Source organism: Grampus griseus (assembly GCF_964374135.1).
Source record: "Grampus griseus genome assembly, chromosome: X".
NCBI lineage: Eukaryota > Metazoa > Chordata > Mammalia > Artiodactyla > Delphinidae > Grampus > Grampus griseus.
Window position 1 is genome coordinate 22,960,925 of NC_138999.1, and position 25,897 is coordinate 22,986,821.

The following is a 25,897-nucleotide window of genomic DNA, read 5'->3' on the forward strand; positions in this document are numbered from 1 at the left end:
GCACAGTTGACTCTTGAAAAATGGGGGCGGGCTAGGGGCAACCTCCCATCATTGACCACCCCCCCTCCCCAGTCAAAAATCCACCTATAACTTTATGATCAGCCTTCCATATACTGGTTCTGCATCCTTGGGTTCAACCAACTGCGGATGGGGTATTACCGTATTTCTTGAAAACCATCTTCATGTAAGTGGTCCCGTGCAGTTCAAACTCATGTTGTTCAAGGGTCAACTGTACATTGACTTCAGCCTTCTACCAGCCAACATTCAACTGAAGATTATGCAGCAACGTTATGCCATAGTGAGGGAGAAACCATGTTTCAAGAATTTTATACCCAGCTAAGTTTTTCTTCAAGTGAAAAGACAACAGAAAATAAGGCAAGCAGTGTGCTGGGCAGTCCCGCGGCTCCGTCTCCTGCTACAACAGTGTTTGGACAGAACAGACCCAGGGGCGCCCCTCGCTCCCGCCTCCGACCACCTCCAACCTGTGTTCCACACGCAACCTTCAGAACCAGCCGCTCAGCTGTCCTCGGCCACCGGGACCACCAACACCATATTTTGAGCTTAACTCCGTATTACCGATCCACCACGAGCTCCCAGATTCGTCAGAATGATTCCGCCGAGGTGGAGGCCGCCGTCAACCGCCTGGTCGACATGCATCTGCCGGCCTCCCGCACCTACCTCTCTCTGCGCTCCTATTTCCACCGCCACGACGCGGCTCTGGAGGGCCTGGGCCACTTTTTCCGCGAAGTGCCCGAGGGGAAGCGTGAGGACGCCCAGCGCCTCTTGAAAATGCAAAAGCAGCGCGGCAGCCGCGCCCTCTTTCAGGACGTGCAGAAGCGTCTCAGGATGAGTGGGGTGAAACCCAGGACGCTGTGGAAGCCGTCGTGCTCGTGGAGGAGAACCTGAACCAGACACTTGTGGACCTGCACGCCCTGGGCTCTGCCCGCGCAGACCCCCGCCTCTGTGACTTCCCGGAGAGCCGCCTCCTAGATGAGCAGGTGAAACTCATCCAGACAATGCGCGCCCACCTGACCAACCTCCGCAGGCCGGCTGGTCCCCAGGTGGGGCTGGGCGAGTCCCTCGTCAAAAGGCTCGCCCTTCAGCACGAGTAGGAGCGTCCAGAGCCCAGCGGCCTTTGAGGAGCCCCTCTGGTATCAGGGCTTCTGCCTAAAGCCCCGCTCTGCAGCCACTAAGCAGCTTTTAACCACCCTGGAGCTCTCTCCCAAGCCTTGGACCAAATGGAAACAATAAAGCTTTTTGCAGCAATAAAAGAAAGAAAAGAAAGTACTCTAAGGCATATAATACCCAGATAATACAGCTTCCCTCTTATAGATTAAACTCACAAATACTATCTGATCATGAAATACAACTAATTAGTTGTGTGATTTAAAATAAAGAAATCAGGAATGACGTAAACGATGATAAGCAATGAATCAATTTAAATTTACTGAATTGATCCTATTGTAAGTTTAGAGTTCGAAAACAGTACATAAATGTGATAAAACTTGACAATAGTAAAATTATTATAAGTGAATAAAAGCTGAGGATGGAGAAGGTAAAGTTGGAATAAGTGGCTGAGTGCCAATTTTCTCAAATTTCCCAGAAAGGTGTCAAAATGTATCACGTAGATTTGAAACATAAACATGTATTGACATCAAAATGGCTCCAAATTCTTTGTTTTTCAAAGTCTAATTTTACATTTAGTCGTATCACTTAGATTTTTCAAATAAACATTTATGTGAAGTGCTGCTATTCCACGTTTCCCTTCAGTTTATTTTGTTTTCACAAAAGTAAATTACTTTCTAATTTAAAAAGAGCACATAGAGTATGATTCTATTTTTGTAAAATGAGTAGAATTTTTGAGTATTTGAATTTTTATAAATGAACATGTTTCCATTTTTAATAAACCATACTGTCATTATTTTTTATTAAAGATACTTTAAAACATTTACATTTACAGATGTCTTGTAAGGACTACCAGACACCAAGGAGACACAAATAAAATGACAGGGTTGGATATGGCTAATCATAGTGTATCATTTGTAATTTAGAAGCCTGCATTAGGAATCACATTATACTAATGGAGACCTCACCAATATTCGTCATTCTTTCATATTGCATTCACATAGATCAGACCTAACTGATTCTTAAGGAATAAGTGAGCAGTTGTGCTCTGCAACCACCAAGCTTCCAATTAAGGAAGTCCAATTAAAAGCTCATTTCTGTAATTGAGCAGAGATGTAACCAAGCTTAAAGAGAAGCAGACGAACAAGATGCATGCAGTTTATTTAGGGGAATGGGCATAATGATTCTGAACTTTAATAATTTTAAAATGATATCTATGTTTCCATAAAGTGCATTAAATTTCTCCTCTGTTGTCTTCAAGATCAATAGCTAAAATAAAACCACCATGCCAGCATATTGGGAACAACTAAAATTCAAAATATGAATAAGGTTTAGAAGCATGCAGGTTTACAGACCAAAAACAGTCTTTTAAGCTCCTTGCTTCCAAAATGGTTATAAAGCACACATGCACAGGAAAGGTGTCTGTTACCTTCATGCTCCACAGATGAGGATATCCAAACCCTAAACAAATGTAGAATTTTCTAGCACTCCTTAGTGAGATTATATCTAAATGAAATCACTGTTACTGTTTATTTAACTGAATTCTACATCTTTACTGAAGTTACCTTTCAATTTTTTTTAAAAAAAACTGGTTTGATTTTGACGGAAACTGTAATATGCTTAATTTACTGAAAAGGTTATATTTCTTAATAACACAATTGAAATCAATGCTATCAGGGGGACAGTAGTATTCATTTTGCCACAATATTGTGGGAATGAAACTAAACACATCTAGCATATTTATATATCAAGTAATATTCTGCATATTATTTCTTATAAACCTTTCAATAAAAAAGCTCATATTGTCTTTCTAGAGAAAATTGGAAATGTTTATCCAAACTAAATCAACAAATAAAATCTATTAAGCTTATTTTGTTTTAAGATATTATTGTGCTACCTTACACAACCAAGAATAGGAAATACAAATTACATACTATACTTTTGAAATGCAAAGTCTGACTCCTTAAGGAAGTGTTTTAAAATTATTGCATGCTAATTTCAAAGGGACATTTTTTCCCAAATTTTTATATTTATAATTAATCAAAATACTTCAATCATTTTTTGTTTGGGGGAAGGGAGTTCAAAATGTGTAGAAAAAATATATTACTTCCTTTCCCTAAATCCTAAAAGTAGTTATTTGTATATCCAGTCCAGTTAGAAAAATCAGTAGATAGTAACACTTCAGAAGTGCTGGTTTAGAGCTTCATGAAAATTCCCCTAATAAAAGTCACATTCTCTGTGGTCTAACATCTTATCCTTATAATTAATCTTCACCTTCAACCCAGAGCATGAAAAGATTATATAGACATCTGTCCTGTTTTCTTTATCTCTACTGCTACAAAATATTTTAAAATTACATCTGTTTGTCATAGTTCCAGTGTGAAAAACTTAAATTTCCACAGATGAACTTAAATTGCTTCAATGGCACTACAAAAAACTAAGAATTAATAAAGTGCAAAATAGAAATAAATTGTTTCTTTGCTCCCTCACTAAAACCTTTAAGGTTTGGTGTTGAAAGCTTTATAAATTTATGCTCTGGACAAAAGAAAATTAAGAAAGGGTATTGTGGAATTCTAAGTAATGTTTATTCTTAATTGCTTGTTATACAAGCCAATGGTAGACATATATCTTACCAGAAATGTCATAAAGCATAATTTCATTACTATTTTCATATATGTGAAAGCAACTAAGGGAGGAGAAAAGTACGGTTGATTCTTGCCAAATAAGTTTAAGGGTATGGTAAATAAATGGGAAATTATAAATATATTGGATTTTTTCTCTGACTTCTGTATACATTTAGTTGCAGAATGAAAAATTAAGATTCAAAATTTTCATAACATTTCACAGTGGGAAAGCAAGAAGTATGTGTTGAATGAAGTAATGAACATAAAGCGAGTAGATGTAAGAAATTTTAATTTTATAATATTCATATGGAATATTCTGCTGGGCATTGTACAAACTCAGCACATTATCACAAATTTTCAGCCTAGATGATTATTCTTAAGGATGCTCTCCATCTGCCTTTCTAATGTTCTCAACCCTGTTCTCCCTCCTTTTCTTTCAATACTCTTCAGCATCCTGGCCTTAAAACAACTGGCAAACCTTGACTTAACCTTCACTTCAGTGAACGTCCTGGTCTTTCTCAACTACACTGTTTTTTCTCTTTAGCTCAGTGTGGAATTCTAAATTAACCTTTTGACACATACTGTCTCTATAGTCACTTTCCCAACCGAATTGGACCCACCCTCTTGGGGAGTTCTTGGGTATACACCAATTTTATATATAATATAATGTAATATAATATAATATAGTATAATATAATATAATATGTAATCAAAATGTTGACCAAAGATCGTTCTTAAAAAATTGAAATAGTATTCATCTCACTTGGACTATAACGGCAATAGCACATGTAATACATTTTAGCAAGATGCCATCAAATAAAAAGTCTTAACTTCAATTTTACTAAAATAAAAAGGGCACCACTCTATAAGAGCAACTTTTACTGGGTTCATACAGTGTTGTAAATTTCTGAACTATTTCTTGTTTGTAATGCATCCCTTTGTAAAAATTCCCTGTAAAAAGGAATATCTGCTTTTTATGTTAGCTAATCTCACATATAGATGAATATCTGTTGAGGTGATAAAATCAAGGTGTCTCAATTCCTTGACTGTTGTTTAACCTCAAATCATATTTAAATGAAGAAGGTATTGACATGTGCTTTTTATCCAACTATCAGGTCATGATAAGCAGAGAGATGCAACACACAGTTTCTCCTCAAGGAGAGACTCGTTGCCCCATTTACTCTCAGCTCCTTTAGGTATCATTTCAGCTGCCTTACTCAAGGTCATGACTCTCAGGCAGCCCAGATCCAATGACTGCTTAAGAGGGGAGTAGAAATGCCCAGTCTTTTGATCCCATGAGGGACAATTCTGAAGGACCAGTCTTATTCCAGACCTTCCCTCATAGGATGGACTGAGACTCCTGATGGGCCTGCCTCAAAACTGACTTCTCCCTCCTCCCACTTCTGCTTTCTTCTCCTCCCTTCCCCTGCTTTTGAACCCAGTGACACTCCAGCATAAAAAACCTGCAAATTAAACTGTGTTTCAGAGTTGGCTTCCCAGGGAACCCAACCTATGATACATCTATTCACAGTGTGCTGTACAAGTAATGTAACTTGTTTTTAAAATCTACTACATTGCAGCTGAGTACCTGTAAATAATTGTATAGGCATTTTTAAATGTCATAGACGTTCTCTGCAACTGACAAGACAGATATTTTCTAAAAATAACTTGAGCAAAGACTTCAACTGATGTCTTATGTAAAAAATTATCAGATTGCTCTGATTAGGGTACTATGTAATAATAGTGTAGTCGAACTGCTTTAGAAAACTAGTGCATTTAACCTCTAATAAATGAATAATCAGGGAACCTCTAGCCTGTAGTTCACAGTGGTAATTCAAAGACAAAAACTGAGGGATTCTAGGTTATGTGAATTGAAGTGAGGATTTTGAAGTATTTTGACCCAAACAACTATCATATATCTAATTACTGTTGGGTTTGCTCTTCACAAAATTTGCTAATTATTAAGAAATTATATATGTATTTTTCCAAGACAAATTTCTTCCCAAAATATTTAGAACTCCTTGCTATTCAGCAGGAAACTTTTAAAGGAAATAGACTTTAACAGTAAGCTTCCCACAAATTATAGTGACTTCTGCTTACCAGACATGTAAACAGCTTGAAAGTCATAAACTCCCATCCTCACAAAAAGCTGAACAAACTGAAAATCAACAACTTATCTGAGATCCATTAGAGAACTGAGGTCACAGGGCAATCCACTGGTCCAAAAAGAGAGATGAAACAGAGAACCTGAGCTTCCCAGGAGCAGAAGCCACAGCCGGAGATTTGTAGGAACACTTAAAGGGTAATTGAATAATTGTGGACTGAGTGTGTACTAATTTGAGAGAGAAAAACTCCTGTGGGCCTGTCCTTAGTGGGGGCTTCTACACTTTTACCAGCAGATATTGAATTTTACCACCATGTTACCTGAGTGAAGATTAGATAAAAATCTCATGCATCCATGAGTTGGAAAAAAGTAGGAAGGGAAAAGTAACCACTTTGAATAAAAGCTATAGCGTTTGCTCTCATTAACAGAAGACTGTCCTCAAGGGAAATGCTTTTACCAGAGCCTAACCAATGTGAGTGTTAACAAAGCCTAACTCGGGTAGGGGAAGAGACATATCGAACTCCAGGCCCCTCTAGCCTTCCATGTGGGGGAAGGGAAAAACCCAAATCCAGTCCATTCTAGCCATCCTGTAATGTTTGAAAAAGCTGAGAAGTACGTGTGAATGTCACAGTCCAGGGCCACAGGCCCCCTAAAACACTGAGACCTAACACAGGACTATAGAACACTTCCCCTCTGCCCCCTTACTTACCACCACATCAGCAGGGCTCCTGAATAAGTAAGAACTCTCTAGGATAATTTAAATACAACAGGGGAGACCAAAACAAGGACACCAGAGAAAATTTTTGCCTCTGACACCAACATTATAGCAAACAATAAACACAGCCTAACACACAGCCAGATGAACATAAAACCTCACACAAAAGACCTATTTACCTTAGTTCTTTTTGCTCACCACATTACATCTTTCAACAAGAGCAAAGCATGGCAAAAGGTGAAAAACACAGTGTGAAGAAACAAACCAAGAATCAGAAGCAGACTCAGATATAGCAGAGATGCTGGAATTATCAGACTGGAAATCTAAAATAAAAAGAAACGAAACTGAGCTATTTGTAATGAGGTGGATGGACCTAGAGTCTGTCATACAGAGTGAAGTAAGTCAGAAAGAGAAAGACAAATACCGTATGCTAACGCATATATATGGAATTTAAGAAAAAAAAAGTGTCATGAAGAACCTAGGGGTAAGACAGGAATAAAGACACAGACCTACTAGAGAATGGACTTGAGGATATGGGGAGGGGGAAGGGTAAGCTGTGACAAAGCGAGAGAGAGGCATGGACATACATACACTACCAAATGTAAAATAGATAGCCAGTGGGAAGCAGCCCCATAGCACAGGGAGATCAGCTCCGTGCTTTGTGACCACCTAGAGGGGTGGGATTGGCAGGGTGGGAGGGAGGGAGACGCAAGAGAGAAGAGATATGGGAACATATGTATATGTATACTGATTCACTTTGTTATAAAGCAGAAACTAACACACCATTGTAAAGCAATTATACCCCAATAAAGACGTAATAAATATATATATATATATAAAATAACTAAGTCTAATATACTAGGGGCTCCAATGGAAAAAGTGGACAACATGCAAGAACGGGCAATGTAAGCAGAGAGATGGAAATGTTAGGGAACCGCTGACCGAAACCACCCTCCCTGGCCAGACAAGATAATAACCACTTGCATGAGTTCTCTTACAACAGGAGGTCCTCGTAAGGTATGCAGAACTAACAAGCTACCACCAACTGGAAGAATTCGGGAAAGGTCAAAAGGAGAGAGGAGATGCCAGTCCATATGTCTTACCAACATCCCAGAATCCTTCTCGCTGGAATCCATCTCGGCTGAGCCATGCAAGTGCCACCAGGAAGGACCGTGAGTCAGAGTGATTGGTCAGACACAACCCGGAAACTAACCGCATTACTATAAAACCCGAGACTGCGAGCCACGTGGCAGAGCAGTTCTCCTGGGTTCCCTTACCCTTCTGCTCTCCTCCCAGGCCCCCCTTCCCAATAAAGTCTCTTGCTTTGTCAGCACGTTCATCTCCTCGGACAATTCATTTCCGAGTGTTAGACAAGAGCTCATTCTCAGGCCCTGGAAGGGGTCCCCTTTTCTGCAACAGACACTCTAAGAAAGAATCAAAAGGAAATGCTAGAAATCAAAACCACTTAAATAAAAAATGAATGCCTTTGATGGGCTGATCAGTAAACTGAACACAGCTAAAGAAAGAAAAAATGAGCTTTAGAGGAAGCCAGTAAGAACTTCCAAAACTGAAAAGCAAAGAGAAGAAATGGAACAGATAACCAAGAACTGTGGGATAATTACAGAAGGTATAACATACCTGGAATGGGAATACCAGAAGAAGAAAAAGAAAGGAACAGAGTTTCTGTTTGGGATGATGAAAAAAAATTTGAGATAGGAGTGATATAATCAATGTCACTGAATTATAAACTTAAAATGCTTAAAAAATAACCAATTTTACATTCTTTGTATTTTACTACAATTAAGAAAAACAGTAAAGGAGTAATAAAGGCTTACACAGACAAACATAAATTAAGAGAAAATTTGTTGCCAGTAGACTTGCCTTGCAAGAAATTTTAAAGAAGTTCTTCAGAGAGAAGGAAAGTGATATATGTCAGAGACTTAGAGCATTAGAGAAGGGATAAATGAAAGTAAAATAAAATCTTTTATTTTTCTTATTCTTAATTGATCTAATAGATAATAGTTTGCTCAAAATAATAATAACAACAATGTATTCAGTGACTATAGGTTAAAGATAAGTGGAATGAGTGACAACAGTGTTACAAGGATGAGAGAGAGGAATTCGGGATATATTGTTATAAGGTACCCACACTATCTATGAAGCAGTATAATGTTATTTGAACATAGACTTATATTAGTTGTATATTGCCAACTCAAAGGCAAACACTAAAATAAAAAAAAAGAATAATTGATATGCTAAGAGGAGAGAAAATGAAATTATGTAAAATGCTCAATTAAAGCCAAAGAAGGAAGAAAAAGAAAGGCAAAAAAAATAAAAATAAAAAAGAGACAAATGAAGAAAAAGGGCAACAGATACAAAAACAGTTAAAATGTCATTGATATTAATCCAACTCTATCAATAATTAATTTAAATATGAATAGTCTAAATACACCAATTAAAAGATACAGACTATCTGAATGGATAAAAATACAAGACCCAACTGCACATCATTCACAAGAAAAAAGAAAGAAAGAAAAGTAAAGGGATGGAGAAATATGTACCATGCTGACACTAATCAAAAGAAAGTTGATTAGGTGTGTTAATTTCAGATAAAGCCAACTTCAGAGCAAGAAAAATGATATGGAATAAAGAGAGACATCACATAATGATAAAGGGGACAATTCTCCAAGAAGACATAACAATCCCATAAACTGTGGTTACTAGATCAGTCTTGTAGCTCAATGTTATGTCATACTAAGCCCCAGAATCTGATTAATTGTATTCAGTGTGTCCCAGCAGTGGAGAGAGGCTATATTAAAAATCTCCTCTTTTAGGTATAGACATAAAATTATTTAATGATGAACATTCAGAACACTTATCTTCCATTTTAAAACATTTTGGTGCACTACTTTTAACAAATATTTTTGACCCACACCTCCACGACTGACAGAACACCCTCTATTAACAGCTAGGCTAGCCAGGTTCATGAAACACCATTTGGCCTATTTCAGAAAATGTAGATTATTAGTAAGTATATTTAAAGTCAATGCTACCAAGTTTGCTTCTGTACCCACATGTAGAGTACACTGCCATTATTCAATCTGCTCTAAACCTTCTCTTTTTGTGTCCTAACATCATCTCCACCTAAGAGAATAAAACCCTAACTAGGTTCTGGTACCAATTCCAATGTCAGGGAGGGTAACCTGCAACAACAAGCAACTCTTGGGACATCAGCTGGGTATCCTACAATTCAACTCAGTTCTGACACTATCTACCCAGAAATGATGTCCGATTCCACAGGTTAAGGATTCTGTCCCACAAGACACCACAGCTCCACCCTGCCCTTCCCCATCACCACCCTGGCTGACTTCCAACACCAGTCACAAGGCCAGGTTGTTACCTGTGCTTCTAACCAACTGGCTATAAATCAGAGAGGTTCCTAAGATGCCCTCAAGGGGTTCAATTAATTTGCTAGAGCAGTTCACAGAATTCAGAGAAACATTTTACTTAATAGGTCACTGATTTATTATAAAAGGATATAATTTAGGAACATCTAGATGGAAGAGATGCATAGGGCAAGGTATGCAGACAGGGCATGGAGCTCCCATGCCCTCTCCAGCCTATCACTCCCCCCCACCCTCCCAATCTCTACAGGTTCACCAACCAGGAAACTCTCCAAACCCAGTCCTTTTGGGTTTTGGTGGAGGTTTCATTACTTAGGCATGATTAATTAAACCATTGGTCATTGGCAATTTATTCAACCTCCAGCTTCCCCCCTCTCCTCCCCACACTACCCCTTCCCCCTCTCCCGAGGCTGGGGGGTGGGACTGAAAGTTCCAACCTTCTAATCACTTGGTTAGTTCCCCTGGCAAACACCCACCAACCTTAGGTGGGTCCAAAAGTCACCTCATTAACATAAAAAAGACACCTCAATTACTCTCACCATTTAGGAAATTCCAAGAGTTTTAGGAGCTCTGTGTCAGAAACAGGGATGAAGACCAAATATACATTTCTTACTTAAGTCACAAAGTTCTTTTGCCTAAGTTTATTGGGACCAACACTGCACACCTAACAACAATCTTAAGAAACTGAAAATGATCAAAATCACCACCAAATAACAAAGCTCAGTGAAACCAGACTGCCTGCCTTACTTATATGATTTGGGGAAGGTAATTTAATTTTGAGGATCCTTGTTTTCCTTGTGAGAAAAATGCAAAAAATAAAGGGTTATTGTTATAAGGATTAAAGGATATACTGTAGCTAGTTGCTTAGGATACACAATAAATTTTGAATAAAGATTAAGTCTATAAAATGCAAATCAAAAACAGATATTTGGGGCTATAGAAGTATATTTACTTTGCTCAAATTCTTTTTCATACAAACTAAGAGTTCAACATTTATTAATAGCAAGTATATGTCAGGCATTGGGCTGGTTTGGAGAAAAAAATATATGGTAGAAGTTGGCGAGCTGTTCAAAAATAATCCAAGTTCTTTTTTTTTCACAAACCCCTGGAGTTAAGTTTCAGTCACCTGGGAGTTCAGGCCTATAGAATGTGAGCAGATTTGATATGTGGCGCTTGCAGTCCTGACAATTTGCTACCCCCTATGTCTGTTACGTTTTGCCTCTAGGCTTGCTGCAGAAGGCTCACAGGAGAACTCCAAGGCTCTAGAAGTGGTGCATCCACTGAATGAATGGAAAATCTCATTCTGAATCCCTCTTTTGCAAAGCTTTCCACCAAACAGCCAATTTATCTGTGACAAAAGAAGAGATACAACTCCATGTGGTAAGCCGCTGAGATCTGGGGGTTGTTGGTTATAACAGAAAATCCCACTTTGAATGAGACAAAAATAAGGCATGGCATCTTTACTTGAGGTCGTTACTATTTTAATGGTAGAGAGAACATACACATACATTTTATCATTACTTGTTCTTATCTTCCTTCCCCATAAGAGAATTTCTTACTTCTGGAAACAGACATAAACACTTCTGTTTTGCTTTTTAAATTAAACTATCAGTTTTTTTTCTTTTCTGACTGTTGTAAGATACTTGAGCCATATCCTACATCCTTAGTACCTAGTACAGTCCTAGGGCCTGACAGGGACTTAATAAATATTTGATGAACAAATGAATGAGTGAATTCCATGTGGAATCTAAATCTATCAAACAAGTAAGCATGTAACAAATCCTCCTTAGAATGACAGTGATGTGGTAACATTTAAAAGACATTTCATTTTGTGAAATTTCCAAATTCTTACGTTGCAAGAATGCTTATTTCCTTAAAATTTAACATGTGTGACAATATAAAATTCAGGTATTTTTCCTGTTGTCATTGTTACTTTCATCTCATTGAAATGTAATATTAAAAAATATACCTCAAGTTCTACATACAGAGGAAGCAGATAAAAAATGATAAATGAGTTATTTTATAAAGAAGGAAACATATTTCAATATAGAACATATAACTATGATTCGATTATTCCTATAATCGATATTATTCCACAGTATCTGGCATATGGTAAGTGTTTAATAATATTTTAATAAGTGTTAGTAATTATGATTTCATTTCAGTTGCAATTGCAAATTGAAGAAAATTGAGGAAAGGTACTATAAGATTCAAACAAAAACAAATTATATATAATGAGGTAAAGGAGATTCACATGTTAGATACTTAAAAATTCAAACTATGTCTCCTTCCTCTCATTCCTCAAGTTTGGAGTGGAGTTATCATTAGTTTCAAACTAATGATCATCAAGAATTAAATACACTGCTCTCCTGTGAATATAAATCTTTGAAAACCTTGGTTTTTCTCTGCAACTCTGTTCAAGAATTTGATTTAAACTTTAGATGACACGAAAGAGAGACTATTGAAATGATGTCTGAAATTAAGTTATACAAAATATTGCTGTTAGATAGTTTGTACGGAGTTTGAGAGAGTATTCTCCCCGAAACAATGAGACAAGGGTAAAATATTTGGAGACAAGAAATGCTTCCTCCACGTATGTATTTTTCCTACTGCAAGGAATCTAAATTGGTAGAATCTGTAGCTCAGGTGCTGCTTTCTGCGTGAAGAGTGTGTTATCAAGGCAAATGTGAAACCCAGTTTAGAGTTCTTTTCCATTACATATTTACAAATACAGCACTCTGGGCAACAATTCAGACTGCTACTGTGTAGATATTTTGCTGTTGATTTCTGGCGGTGGATTGGGAACTACCAATAGTAGTTGTATAAATTTGTATAAGTTGTATAAGTTTGTATAAACATATATAAATCTATTCCACCATTATTGTGGAGAAATAACTTTTTATCTCTACTTTAAAACCCTCTTCTGTTCTGTTTAATTGTGTTCTTTAGAGTTATGTCCTGCAGAAAGAGACTAAGTTACAGAGGAACTGTAGAAGTCAGTGTTATATAAAATATCAGAATTGCATCAAGGGACAAAGAGGCAGGCAGGGGAGATAAATTAATCTTCTGATTTAAAAAAAGAATAACCAGGAGGTGAATATGCTGGCATGGGGAGTAAATAAGTCTGTTTGAAATTTTTATTTTTGCTTTTGGTTATGAATTTTAAAAATAAAGAGGAGAAAAAGGAGGAGGAGGAATGACCTGTGACTCCCAGATTTTGTTCATAAGAAATGAATTTTAACCATTTCTGACTTTGCTCCCACACTCTGAACCATTATTCTTGTAGCTATACAAATAAATAAAATATAGTATATAATATATTTAATAAATATATAATTTAACATTATAAATATATTATTTATATATTAAACTATTTCTAATTCATGTATATTCTTTAATATATTTTATTAATATATTAATATTATTGAATTAATATTAATATATTATTTCATATCAAATGCTAAGGTGAAATAACCTGCATATTGACCTTACCAAAGCAAAACTATAAAGGGAAGCATATCTCCACTGTTATATTTTGAGCTCAGCAAATCTCAAGAAAGTAAGGACAATTGTGTAAAAAATGTACTGGTGACTTGATAAACAATTTGACACTGCATACCCTAAAACCCAGCATTTTCACTCCTAGGTGCATAAGAGACAAGAATATTTATAGCAACACTGTTTGTAGTACAAACAACTCAGAACACAACGAATATAACGCTAATGAAAAAGTTTGAAATATTGTGAGAATTACCAAAATATGGCACAGAGACATGAAGTGAGCAAATACTGTAGGAAAAGTGGCACCAATAGACTTGCCTAATGCAGGGTTGCCACAGACCTTCAATTTGTAAAAAGTGCATTATCTGCAAAACACAATAAAGTGAAATGCAAGAAAATAAGTCATGCCTGAATAGGACATTAAGAATAATAAACAACAACCACACAAACACATGGAAAGATATCCTGTGTTCTTGAATTGGAAGAAACAATATTACTAAAATGACCATACTACCCAAGGCAATCTACAGATTCAATGCAATCCCTATCAAATTACCAATGGCATTTTTCACAGAACTAGAATAAAAAATTTTAATTTGTATGGAAACACAAAAGGCTTCTAATAGCCAAAACCATCTTGAGAAAGAAGAACAGAGCTGTAGTATACCCTGACTTCAGGCTATACTACAAAGCTACAGTAATCAAAAGAGAATGGTCCTGGCACAAAAACAGACATAAAGATCAATGGAACAGGCTAGAAAGCCCATAAATAAACCCACACACTTAGAGTCAATCTACAACAAAGGAGGCAAAAATATACAATGAAGAAATGACAGTCTCTTCAATAAGTGGTGCTGGGAAAACCGGACTGCTACATGTAAAAAAACAAAATTAGAAATTCTCTAACACCATACACAAAAATAAACTCAAAATGGATTAAAGATCTAAAAGTAAGACTGAATACCACAAAACTCCTAGAGGAAAACATAGGTGGGATACTCTGACATAAATCACAGCAATATTTTTTTGGATCCACCTCCTAGAATAATGGAAACAAAAGAAAAAATAAACAAATGGGACCTAATTAAAATTAAAAGCTTTTGCACAGCAAAGGAAACCATAAACAAGATGAAAAGACAACCTGTGGAATGCAAGAACATATTGCAAACAAGGCAACTGACAAGGGCTTAATTTCCAAAATATACAAACAGCTTATACAGCTCAATATAAAAAACAAATCCAATCAAGAAATGTGTGGAAGACTTAAACAGACACTTCTCCAAAGAAAATATACAGATGGCCAATAGGCACATGAAAACGTGCTGCACATCACTAATTATTAGAGAAACGTAAATCAAAATTACAATGTGATTACAATCACCTCACACTGGTCAGAATGGCCATCATCAAAAAGTCTACAAATAATAAAGCTGGAGAGGGTATGGAGAAAAGGGAACCCTCCTACACTGTTGGTGGGAATATAATTTGCTGCAGCCACTATGGAGAACAGTATGGAGGTTCACTAAAACACTAAAATTAGAACTACCATATAATGCAGCAATCTCACTCCTGGGCATATATCTGGAAAAGACGAAAACTCTAGTTCTAAAAGATACATGCACCCCAATGTTCATAGCAGCACTATTTACAATAGCCAAGACATGGAAGCAACCTAAACAATCACTGACAGATGAATGGATAAAGAAGATGTGGGGTGTGTGTGTATGTGTGTGTGTGTATGTGTGTGTAAATATATATATATATATATATATATATATATATATATATATGAAATGGAATATTACTCAGCCATAAAAAAGAACGAACTAATGCCATTTGCAGCAGCATGGATGGACCTAGAGATTATCAAACTAAGTGAGGTAAGTCAGACAGAGAAATATAAATATCATATGATATCACTTATATGTGGAATCTAAAGAAGTGATACAAAGGAACTTATTTATAAAGCAGAAATAGACTCACATAGAAAACAAACTATGGTTACCAAAGGGGGAAGGGGGGGAAGGGATGAATTGTGAATGTGGGACTAACATACACACTACTGTATATAAAATAGATAACCAACAAGGGCCTACTGTATAGCACAGGGAAATATATTCAATATTTGTAATAACCTGAAAAAGAATATATATATGTGTGTGTGTGTGTGTGTATATATATATATATATATATATATGACTGAATCACTTTGTTATACACCTGAAACATTGTAAATCAACTATACTTCACTTAAAAAATAATAAGACTACACAAAACAGAACAAACAACAGTGCATGATAGTAGATATTTCATAAGGAGAGGGAGGAAAATACAGTTGTACAAGTATGTATGGGGGGGTTGTTATTACCTTTCATAATGTTTTGCTTCTTAAACTGGGTAATTAATATATGTATTTGTTATTTTAATCTTTATAAATATTCTGTATGTGTTAATTTTAAAAAACCTCTCCATAGAACACTAATCATTAAAATTATTTGTGCTTAGGAGGAAAAGGGTGACTGGTAATAGATACACTCTCATTGATTTAGTTTCCTATTGTTGCATACAAAAACTAGAAGTTTAAACAACCATTTTATTTGCTCAGAATATATTAGGTCATGAATTCAGAGCTCAGCTATGTTGTTCTTCTACTCTAGTAACTCGGCTGCAATCAACTGGTGATGGGACAGGGCTGGAAGTACATAAATGCTTCACTCACATGTCTGGCATCTTCATGCTCCTCCATGTGGCTTCCCTCTCTCCCTTCATGTGGCTAGTTTGAGGTTCCTCACAGCATTGTTGCCTTAGTGTAGTTGTATGTCTTTGATATGTTTTTTTCCCCCGCTCAGGAGGGAGCATTCTAAGATGTGCAGTTTGCATTTACAGATTTCCTTTCTTCCTTTCTTTCTTCCTTCTTCCCTTCCTTCCTTCCTTCCTTCCTTTCTTTTTCTTTCTTTTCTCAGTAGATTACAGATTTATTATAAAAGGATACTAAAGTATATGAACCAACAGCCAGATAAAGAATACATAGGGCAAGGTTCCGAACAAAGCAGTTTCTATCTTTGTGGAGCTTGGGGGTCAGCATGATGGTATGTGGTACCCAACATGGAAGCTCTCTGAAAAGGACTGTGGTTACAGATGTATAGATGTGGTTACTTAATGCTTAATATTACAAGTTACACTTTGTCTCTTCTTCCACATTCTATTGCAGAGTCCAGATTCAAGAGGAAGTGAAATAGCCTCCACATATAGAAGGTGCATTGGCAGGCGGATTCTTAACAACTGCGCCATCAGGGAAGTCCACAAGTAGGGTTTTTAAACTTAATTTTGGCTTTCATATTAAGATTATTGTTTTTATATAACAATTAATTCATATCCTTATCTTTGAATAATGACTTCTAGAAAATAAATATGATTTTCTATCCAAATGTTGTGATTAAATAGATGATATATTTTTGTGTTAGAGAGAAGAGTTTAGAAAATTTCATTCAGTAAAAATTAAAACAAATCATACTGCCAACTTATCACTTAACTGTTTCTTCTTTGGCCAGAAATTCTTTGTGACTTATTTTGACCAATAGAATTGAAATGGGAATTCTGAATACAGATCTTAAAAGGCCCTGAGAATGTCCACTTTCACCTTCTTGGAATTCTTTCTCAGTTATGTGAGGTAGCCCAGGCTAGTCTGCTTTAGACATGTGGGCCTGCTGACATCCAGCACGAATTGTCAGAAATGTGAGTATAGACCATCAAGATAGCATCAAACAACAAAATGACTGCAGCCATTTGAAAAACAATAGAAAAGAGCAGCAGAAAAACTGCAGTTGAATCCACGCCTTACTGCTGACCTTCAGAATAGTGAAAAGTAAACAAATAAAATGGTTGGTATTTTGAGCCACTAAATTTTGAGATGGCTTGTTTTATAGCAATAGGTAACTGGTACAGATGGGTACCTACAAATGGAGTGGTGCCACAACAAAAACTTGAAACATGGGGCGTTGGCTTTGAGACTAAGTGGCAAGGGGAAGCTGGAAGAGTACAATGAACCTATACAAGGAGGCTGGGGAAGCAATGAGTAACGTTCTGGAGGAGGCTGGGAGAAAAAATGGCCTACAATGATCTGGAAGATAGTGAATTCCTCAGTGAATATGAGGAATGGTTTAATGAAATCTTTTTTTTTTTTTAGTGAAGTACAGTTGATTTACAGTATTTTGTTAGTTTCTGGTATACAGCAAAGTAGTTTATATGTATATTATATATATATATAAATATATATATACATATATATATATACTTTTTCAGATTCTTTACCATTATTTATAGGTTATTATATATTGACTATAGTTCCCTGTGCTATACAGTAGGTCCTTGTTGGTTATCTATTTTACATATAGTAGTGTATATATTTTAATCTCAAACTCCTAATTTATCCCGCCCCACCTTTCCCCTTTGGTAACCATAAGCTTAATGAGATCTTGAGGCAGAATATTGAGTGCTTCTAGTTCATATGATAGGGCACTATGACAGAGACATACTGAAGAAGGAACTATAGAGAATGCAAGTCAGGAGTTGTTATTTTACATCTCCACTCTCTTCAGCTGACAAAAGATTTTCAAAGTAAGAAATACCCTCCATGCTAAGTCATGCTCTTTTAAAATTACCTTTAGTTCATTTTTCCTCTTACTTGTAAGATACATGTAAAACTGTGGCTATAAATAGCCTACCAGTATGCATATTTTATTTAATCCATAAAATATTAACTTTGGGACATTCAAAATACCAACTGAATTAAGTATAACATTTATTAATTTATTTGCTAACTCTCCTATGTATTCAGAGATTCAATGATTTAGGACTTTAGTTAAAAATAATTGAAAAAGTTGGCCTATACAAAGATTTTTTTAAAGTAAGAAACAAAGAACCCTATATCTCATAGTTTAATATATATTTTTAATATGACTCCATGTAAACTTTATCTCATTCATGAGAGCTGCTGAAAATATTTCTTCTAATAAGGAACATTAGTGTATCTTATGGATGGAGTCTTGGAAGGAAAAGTCAAGTACTGACATACATAATTGAGTAGGTTTGTCTCTCCTGGTAGTTTAGGGTCTAAAACAAAAAACCTTTTTTTTTTAAAGTCTATGTGTGCCCAGTAGTGGCATGCAGCACTCTCAGCTTGGTAAAAAGAATGTGGGAAAGAGTGAACAAGTATGGGACTGCCTTTTAATGATTTCTCACCTTTCCCACCTTGCCCACAAAATACCTCTGAAAAGATTCTTGGAACTTATGGAATGTAAAAGAAGGTTAGATATTTTGGTTTTCTATCATACTTGATTATTTAGGTCATTAAAAGCAAGGTCAGTCTTCCAACCCTATCTACTGAGTTTCCATTAAGGGATAATATTTAATTACTGATGCTACTACTATTACTACTACTGCTGCTGCTATTGATATTAGAATAATTACAACAATATTATATCTAATAGCAAAGCTAATATTATTAATATCTTATATAAAAATTAAGCCAAATAGGACTAAGTAGATCACGGTGATGTTCCAAGTTATTTTCCTATCCATAGGAAAAATGGTGAGAGATGCTTGCTTGCCTATCCACATCAAATATTGGTGAGCAAAGAGAACAATTCACTAGGGAAAACATCCTATAGAAGGTTGTTCTTGATTCTGTGTAGAAAAACAAAAACAACAAGTAATTGAGAAGTCAAACAATGGTAAGTTGGGCACAACAAAGCACTGGACTGAGGGTTGGCCAGTCTATACCCAACTCTTCAATACCTATGCAGAAGCACTTTTTGTATCTAGTGATTAAGAAAGATTGAGAATCTGGGGAAAGAGGATTCATTTCCAGGAGATGAGCCCAAAATGGACACATGAAATTTATCCTGTATTCAGAATAACCAAGAAGAATACCACAATGCCTGACAAAACCGTCACACACAAAGTGAACTACTATCTGATGTAGTAAAGTTATTGTTTGGGGAACCTTCTCTGGAGCAGCATTTGATGGTTTTGCTGATGACTGTAAACTTCCTGATCTCTTTAGTTATTCTTTGTAGAGTTAGGAGTAATTTTGAGGAGGGAGTTTGTCATGAGTTACCTGACTAGAGGTTGTATTTGAGCAGTTAGGTTTTCTGTTTGTTTTTAGTAGTGAGAGATATGGCCAATCATGTACATGTAGAAAATCACTTTAGATTCTGGGGTAGTGACCTTCCTTAGAAGACTAATGTGAGAATAAAAGGTATGAGTCTTCTGAGATAGCTGATGGACCCCATCTGGCATGGTAATGGCCACTGTTTTAGCAGGGGATTCCTAGACAGCTGACACCGAAGAAAAACACAATACTTTGTTGGGGAAGATAGGTATGATCTCATTTGTCAACTCTGAATTACTGGTTTTGCTGGCAGAATGATGTGATGAGAAGTTTGCTAAGCATTGTTTGAGCTCTACTAGAGTCATCAGTCACCAATGTCACTTTATACATTTCACACATTTATACTAAGCATATAAATACATACATATTCCATATGTTTATAAACTGTAAAAATACATGCATACGTTACACAAACATATACATAAATACGTTTTATACATTTTACAGTCTAATCATACAAAAAATGTCAGACAAATCCCAATCGAGAAAAATTCTAAAAATATCTAACTAATACTCCTCAAAACTGTGAAGATTACCAAAAACAAGGAAAGGGTGAGAAACTGTCGCAGACCAGATGGGCCTAAGGAGACATGACAACTAAACGTAATGTCGTATCCTGGGTAGTGTTTTATACTTTTTAGTGTACAGGTCTTGCATATATTTTGTCAGATTTATATCTGTTTTATGGTTTTGATGCAAAAATTTTTTTTTTTGGCTGCACTGCATGCAGCATGCAGCATTTTACTTCCTGACCAGGGATCAAACCCGGGCCCTTGGCAGTGATAGCACGGAGTCCCAAACACCGATGCAAATTTAAATGTTATTTCTTCCATAAGCTGTTCTATAGATTCAACTAACCCAGCAAAAGTCAAAATCCTAGGAAGAATTTTCTAAAAATCAACAAGTCGATGCTAAAAATTTATGTGAAAATGCAAAGGAATTAAAAGAGCATTTTGGAAAAAGAATAAAGATGGAAGATACTCTTAACCTGATTTCAATAACTAAAGTTACAGCAATCAAGAAAATGTGGTATTAAGAGAGAATAGACCCCCAAAAGAGCATAGATTCACAAAATCTGATCATATGTAAGGCCAAAAAGAGAGCCACAATAATTTCAAAAGAATCTGCACAATGTATACTATGTTCTATGATTGTTTGAATTATTTTGCTGTAAAAAAATAATAAAAGGACTACCTTTAAAATCTAAAAAAAAAAAGAGAGAGAGAGAGAATAGAAACATAAATCCATGGTACAAAATAGAGTCCAAATATAGGCCCACAAGTAGTTGGTCAATTGATTTTCTTAAAGAATTTTTTTAGAGGAGTTTTAGGTTCACAACAAAATCGAGAAGAAAGTACAGAGATTTCCTATATACTCCCTTCTTCTACACATGAATAGCCTCCCTGCATTATCCTCATCACTCACCAGAATGGTACATTTGTTACAAAGGATGTACACCTACATTGACATATCATAATCACCCAAAGTCCGTAGTTTACCTTAGACTTCACTCTTGGTGTAGTACATTCTATGGGTTTTGACAAATGTATAATGTATCCATCATTATGGTATCATACAGAGTATTTTCACTGCCCTAAAAGTCATCTATATTCTGCCTATTTATCCCTTCCCTTCTCCCTCTGCCTCTGGCAATCACTGGTCTTTTTATTGTCTCCGTAGTTCTGCCTTTTTTAGAATGTCATACAGCTGGAATCATACAGTAGACTTCTCAGGTTGACTCCTTTCACTTATTAATATACACTGAAGTTTCCTCCACGTCTTTTCATGGCTTTCTATCTCATTTCTTTTTAGCATCGAATAATATTCCATCATCTGGATGTACCACAGCTTACTTATCCATTCACTTACTGAAGGACAACTTGGCTGCTTCCAAGTTTTCGCAATTATGAATAGAGTTGCTACAAACATCTGTGTGCAGGTTTTTGTGTGGATGTAAGTTTTTGGCTCCTTTGAGTGAATACCAAGGAGCACAACTGCTGGATCGTATGGTAAGAGTATGTTTAGTTTTGTAAGCAATTGCCAAACTGTCTTCCAAAGTGACTGTACCGTTTTGTATTCTCACCAGCAATTTACAAGTTCTTAATGCACCACATCCTCACCCATACTTCTTGTCAGTGTTCTGGATTTTGGCCATTCTAATAGGTGTGTAGTGGTCTCTCATTATTGTTTTAATTTGCATTTCACTGACGAGATGCGATGTGGAGCATCTTTCCATATGCTTATTTGTTAGCTGTTTATCATCTTTTGTGAGGTTTCTATTAAGGCTGTTGACCCATTTTTTAATTCAATTTTCTTTCCGTTGAGTATTAAGAGTTATTTGTATATTTTGGATAACAGTCCTTTATCACATGTATCTTTTGCAAATATTTTCCCATTTGTGGCTTGCCTTCTCATTCTCTTGACCTTGTATTTCTCAGAGCAGTTTTAAATTTTAATGAAGTCCAGCTTATCGATTATTTCTTTCATAGATTTTTTCTTTGGTATTATATCTAAAATGTCATCACCATACCCAAGGTCATCTAGGTTTTCTCCTGTGTTATCTTCTAATTTTAGTTTTGCATATTATATTTAGGTTTATAATGCATTTTGAATTCATTTTTGTCAAGGCCATATGGTCTGTGTCTAGATTTCTTTTTTCATGTGGATGTCCAGTTGTTCCAGCATGATCTTTGTTCCAATGTATTGCCTTTGCTCCTTTGTCAAAGATCACTTGAATATATTTGTGGGGGTCTATTTCTGGGCTTTCTATTCTGTTCCATTGATCTATGTATCTTTTCTTTTGCCAGTAACACACTGTCTTGATTACTGTAGCTTTATAATAAGTCTTTAAGTGGGGTGGTGTCAGTCCTCCAACTTTGTTCTTCTCCTGCAATACTGTTTTGCCTATTCTGGGTCTTTTGCCTCTCCAAATAAACATTAGAATAAGTTTGTCTATATCCATAAAATAACTTGCTGGGATTTTGATTGGGATTGTGCTGAATCTATACAGCAAGTTGTGGACAACTAACATCTTGACAATATTGAGTCTTCCTATCCATGAACATGGAATATCTCTCCATTTATTTAGTTTTTCTGTTTTCATTCACACGAGTTTTGTATTTTTCCTCATATAGATCTTATACATATTTTGTTAGATTTTGGAGAGATGCTAATGTAAATGGTACTGTGTTTTTCATTTCAAGTTTCACTTGCTCATTGTTGGCATATAGGAAAGTGATTGATTTTTGTACACTAACCTGTATCCTACAACCTTGCTATAATCACTTACTAATTCCAGGACTTTTTGGGCCAGTTTTTCAGATTTCCTATATAGAGGATCATGCTATCTGTAAACAAAGACAGTTTTATTAGTCCCTTCCCAATCTGTATACTTTTATTTCCTTTTCTTCCCTCATTGCATTAGCAAGGACTACTAATACCATTGTGAAAAGGAGGGGTGAGAGGGAGGCCAATTGATTTTTTTTAAATAGATCTTTATTGGAGTACAATTGCTTCACAATACTGTCAGTTTCTGTTGTACACCAAAGTGAATTAGCCATATGCATACGTATGTCCCCATATCCCCTCCCTCCCATCTTCCTTTTCCTACCCCCTAAGTCATTGCAATGCACCCAGTTGATCTCCCTGTGCTATGCTGCTGCTTCCCACTAGCTAGCTATTTTACAATTGGTAATGTATATATGTTGATGCTACTCTCACTTTGCCCCAGCTTTCCCCTCCTACCCTGTGTCCTCAAGTCCATTCTCTATGTCTTCATCTTTATTCCTGCCTGCAACTAGGTTCATCAGTACCATTTTTTTTTTTTTAGATTCCATATATATGCGTTAGCATACGGTATTTGTTTTTCTCTTTCTGACATACTTCTCTCTGTATGACAGACTCTATGTCCATCCACCTCATTACAAATAACTCAATTTCGTTTCTTTTTATGGCCGAGTAATATTCTATTGTATATATGTGCCACATCTTCTTTATCCTTCATCTGTCAATGGACATTTAGGTTGGTTCCATATCCTGGTTATTGTAAATAGTGCTGCAATGAACATTGTGGTACATGCCTCTTTTTGAATTATGGTTTTCTCAGGGTATATGCCCAGTAGTGGGATTGCTGGGTCATATGGTAGTTCTATTTTTAGTTTTTTAAGGATTTTAAGAAAGTTGCAAAGGTAGTTCAATGGAGAAAGAATAGTATTTTCAACAAATGATCCTGCAACAATTAGATATCCATAAGAAAATATGAATATCACTCACATTTCATATAATATACAAAATTAAACTGACTTGAATGATAGACCTAAATGTAAACCTGAAATCATAAAACTCTTCGAGGAAAATATCTTTGTGAACTTGAGGTACGTAGCATTTCTTAAATACAACATCAAAACAGGCATAATAAATTTATGTTGGACACTATAAATGTAAATGTATATATAAAATTTCTGCTTTTCTAAAGAAGCTGTTAACACAATGAAAGGGAAAATCACAGATTAGGGTAGGGTAAATATTTGCAAAACATACATCTGGTAAAGGACTTGTAGCTCACATATATAAAAGAATCTCAAAACTCAATAAATAATAAGAAGGAAATAAACATCACAAGTGCAAGTGGACAAGATTTAAACAAACACTTCAATGAGGAAAAGATATGTCTAACATCGAACACAAGAAAAGGAGATACTCAATATCATTATGCCACCATGAAATATCATTATACACTGATTAGAAGTGCTAAAACAAAAATAAAATGAAAAACAAAAGAGAACACTCAGATATACAACCTGACAGTCTCAAGGCATTGGCAAGGATGTTGAGCAACTGGAATTCTCATAAATTGCTGCTCAGAATACAAAATATTATAGCAACTTTGGAAAAAAGTCAGGCCCTTTTGCTAAAGTCAAATTTTTATTTTACCTAAAGAGGGAAAAAAACTTATCTTCATGCAAGAAACTTGTACATGAGTATGTATGGTGGCTTTATTCATAATGGCCAAAAACTAGAAGCAAACCAAATAGCTTTCAATGGGAGAAAGGATAAATAATCTGTGATATACCTAGCAGCAGCATACTGCTCAGCAGTAAAAGATAATCTAATAAATACTTATTTGACAGGAGAGATAGTATGATCACAAAGTTGGTTTTCCCAAGCCAAGTCTTGCCAATTGCACTGCGGATGTGCTGACCCCCCGTGATTTTCCCACATGTGGGAAACTTGATTGCAGAATTTATGCTTGTGTGGTTAAAAAAAAAAAAACCTCTAATATGTACACATAAAAATACAAATGAATCACAAATGCATTACTCTAATTATGGGAAGCCAGGCTCAAAAGGCCACACAATTTATTATTCCATTTATATGACATTCTGAAAAAGGCACAACTGTAGGGACAGAAAACAGATCAGTGGTTGCCAGGGGTGGAGGTTAGGGTGAAGGATAACTACAAAAGGGCATAAAGTGATGGACTGGTGGACCCGGTCTATATTGTGATTACGGTGATGATTACATGACTGTATACATGTGTTAAAACTCCCAGAACTGCACTCCGAAAGGATAAATTTTTCTACCTGTAAATTATATTTCAATAGAACTGATCAAATAAAAAATATATTTTTAATCGCAAGGAAAATGCTAAACCGCACTCTATTCTCTTTCCAACTTTGATCAAAGATCGGTTTTTGTTCTAAAAATAACCACACAAAATATTTTCTGTCTAAAGCTGAGGTTTGCCTCAATTCTATCTGCTACTGTATTCTGGATCCCCTTTTTACCACAAAATGACCCCTTTCTCCCACTTTGGTGCCCAGGCTGTCATATGATATAATGGTCCTCCCGCCCAAGTATTGGTCTGAATTCCTGAACCCCTTGTAGCTGAACTTTTGTCCTGGTTTCTATCCCCTTGCCTAGTATTAGCTTTTTTTCTTTTAATAAATATATTTATTTAAAATTTTTTAAATTTATTTTCGGCTGTGTTGGGTCTTCGCTGCTCTGTGTGGGCCCCCTCCAGTTGTGGCGAGCGGGGACCCCTCACTGCGGTGGCCTCTCCCGCTACAGAGCACGGGTTCCAGGTGTGCGGGTCTCAGTAGTTGTGGCACGCAGGCTCAGTAGTTGCGGCACACGGGCTCAGCAGTTGTGGCACACGGACTCAGCTGCTCCGCGGCATGTGAGATCCTCGCGGACCAGGGCTCAAACCCATGTCCCCTGCATTGGCAGGCGGACTCCCAACCACTGCACCAC

The 25,897-nt window shown here is 36.2% G+C and overlaps 1 pseudogene across 1 annotated transcript; it reads left to right on the forward strand.

Moving 5' to 3' along the window:
- Window positions 1–312: 312 nt before the first annotated feature.
- On the forward strand, window positions 313–1,112 carry LOC309839417 (ferritin light chain-like; annotated as a pseudogene). Its single transcript has one exon. The product of its transcript is annotated as a ferritin light chain-like (transcript).
- Window positions 1,113–25,897: the final 24,785 nt, after the last annotated feature.